The sequence below is a fragment of the Gavia stellata genome, chromosome Z (assembly GCF_030936135.1).
Source record: "Gavia stellata isolate bGavSte3 chromosome Z, bGavSte3.hap2, whole genome shotgun sequence".
Taxonomy (NCBI): domain Eukaryota; kingdom Metazoa; phylum Chordata; class Aves; order Gaviiformes; family Gaviidae; genus Gavia; species Gavia stellata.
In genome coordinates, this window is record NC_082637.1 from 65,406,048 (window position 1) to 65,408,996 (window position 2,949).

General features: G+C 44.6%; 1 long non-coding RNA gene across 1 annotated transcript; it reads right to left on the minus strand.

The window, feature by feature from the left end:
- Positions 1 to 679: 679 nt before the first annotated feature.
- On the minus strand, positions 680 to 2,470 carry LOC132320711 (uncharacterized). Its single transcript, XR_009484580.1, has 3 exons — positions 2,356 to 2,470; positions 2,204 to 2,251; positions 680 to 738 (listed from the first exon to the last, which is right to left on the minus strand). It is a non-coding gene; the product is annotated as an uncharacterized LOC132320711 (long non-coding RNA).
- Positions 2,471 to 2,949: the final 479 nt, after the last annotated feature.

The window sequence follows — 2,949 nt, forward strand, 5'->3', positions numbered from 1 at the left end:
AATTAGGTATTTGTCAGCAGTAGTATCTCAAGAGTATAACAAATGGACTTTAATCAGTAAAAATATAAACACAATTAGCACTGAAGGAAATGGGTCGCTGTTGAATATTGTTCAATAAATACCTTCCAACTATGTGCCTGTAAGTTCAGTTAGGCTGAGGCCTAGCCATTTTTTCTGGAACAGATTTGTATCACAAAGAAAGGGTAACCTTCTGAAAAAATTACCAAATAATAAGAAAATTTAGTTTGCATCTTGTGTACTTTTCTGACAGACTGACATTAAATCTGCTTCACTTCCTAAGTACAATGACCTATTTTTCTTTTTGGGGGGAAGGTGGTGGGGCTGAAATTACTGGATATTGTTTTGTCTGCATGTATTCCTACATGTGTTATGATGTGTATTTTTTATAGTAACCTAAACACTGCTTGTTTCAATTAAATAAGCCTTACTGCACAAAGAGGGATTTCAGATTTTTATTCACAAAATGCAAGAAAATCAACGGTCCAACATACGGAGGTTTTCAGAGTACATCAGTCATTGTATGGCAAATCCCCAGAGCCTCAAAAAGTATGTCTTATAAAGGTCGTATTTATAAACCAGTATTGGGGATGGGGAATGAAGGTTTCTATTTATACAAAAAAATACTGATTCTTTGCTAAAGCAACCAATTCTTACCATTTTTAGATTCTGTTAAGTCTTGGGATTGCAGTTTCTCTCAAGTAGCACAAGGAGAACAATCTGAAAACAATTTAAAAAAATTAAAAATGAAAAAAAAAAAGTCATTCCAACTGCCGCAATATTTAATAGTTGTTTATTGCCAGCATGAACAGTGGGTGAGCTGAGTATAAGCTTCAGTGGTTAAGCATAAAGTCATGCAAATTATTCTAACCACATGTACGCCTATATATCATGCTTCTCTGCACTTCAGTGGTCTGTAAGCTTAAATACAGGACAAAGGAATCCCTGGTACCTGGATTTGCAGAACCCTATGCTATTCTTAGCACTGGATACATCTCTGAAAAGCGCTATACCTAATGGTTAACACACCTAAAAATCAGTCAAGAGGACAAAAAACCGTCACTGTATGCTTACTGCAAAGGTGGTCCATTGTTCCCAGGCATGCTACAAAGTGTGGTGTTTTTGCAATCAAGAAACAATTATAACAGTGTCAGGCTTTCACAGTGTAACGGCCCGGAGAGCAGGTATTTTTGGAAATGGCACTGCATTACATAACCTCCACTTTTCTCTGTCTCTCTATTCCACAACCCCCCTATTTTAAATAGGGAGAATAAAAAAGAAGAGAGTGGGTCCTACCTCATTTAAATGGTACCTTAAATTACCACTTTCTTAATTGACTGAATTTGTAGCATACCTGCTTTATCAGTTTTCACACAGTTGCAAAAAATTAAAGTTCTCTTCTGTTGATTATACATTTCTTACCTGTAGTGTGTATGTATGAAATGTAATTAGGTATGAGTCATATGTTTACACACAAAACACACACACACATATTGGATTTAAAACTGCAAACTCATATATTTATAAATGTACACATAAACATTTGAAAGAAAGCACATCACTAACTGTCCACCAAAATACATTTGTTTTTGTTGGGGGTTTTTTTCCCAAAAAAACCCACCCAAAATTTAACTGCTGCACATGCAAAAATGCAGAAGGCTGTTGCAAGAATGACTGCTTTCTAAAAATAAACCCCAGCAGCCTGAGAGGAATCCAGTGTCAGGGCGGAGAAGAGGGAGATTCGTTTTACAAGGGAGAAGAAAAGAGACGAAAAACCAATCCTAGAGCCTTGCATGCATGCTAAAAAAGCTAAGTGCATTAGGTTCAAAAATGCATTTTGGTGTTTGTGGAGTGCAAAAGCAAAAAAAAAAAAACAAACAGGAAACAGTTTTAGAAAACCACTTCTCATCTCCCCTTGCATGTGTGCAGAAAAATCCCCAGCCTAGAAATCCAGCCTTAAAGCATAAAGACAAAGAGTTAAATACATATATGCACGTTTTCTCATCTTCTTTAAGAAAGGCTGTTTGGAAATGTGCACCGAGAGGGGGAAAGGCAAGCTGCAGCAAAGTCCAGCTAAGGACAAAAGGAAATGAAAAGAAACAAAGAGAGAGAGAGAGAGAGAGAGAGAGGATTAATAAAAAAAAAAAAAATTAAAATTCTGTGGATTGGAATTGCATATACTTACAGACAAAAGCCCCCGCTCCCTGCTCACTTTCTGTCCTTTCTACATGATCTGAAACACAAATGTGGATTAAAAAAGGGCAGCATGCTACAGAAGGGAATTTATAGTTGGGGGAGTGGAGAGAGGGTAGGGGGTGTGGGGAAGAATGACTGCACCTCTTCCAAAGTGCAGCCTTGGAGAAAAAAGAAAAAGGGGTGGGGGTGGCTGGGGGAAAAGTCTCTCTCTCTCCCTCTCTCTCAGGCTCGCTTTTGGTTGCCAGTGCCGGTTATATTGAACAATGAGCTAATTCTGATGGTGGCTGGCTGGCTGCCAGCTCTCCCCCCTCCCCTCCCGTCCCCTCCTTACACATACACACTCCCCCCGCCTGCCCGCCCGCTCCCGCCCGCCTCCCCCCGCCCGCTGCTGCAGCGCCAGACTGCTTAGTCTGCAATAATCCGCAGCCCCACGTCCCCCCGCTGTCTGGGAGCCAGGGCAGAGACCGCCCCGCCGCCGGCCGCGCTCCGCCGGGCAGCGCCGGGGGCGGGAGGGGGTGGGGGGGGGCCGGCGGTGGCGGCGTCCCCTGAGGCGCGGGCCCGCCGCCGCCCGCGGCGCTGAGGGGAGCGGCGGAGCGGGCGGGAAGCCGTCAGCCGTTGGCGCGCGGCCGTTGGTGTCGCCTCGCCGCGCCGCGCCGCCCCGCGCGCGCGGGGCCCGGCGCCCCCCCTCGCAGCAGCGCGGCGCGGGCCTGGGCGGCGGCCAGGCGCGGAGCGGGG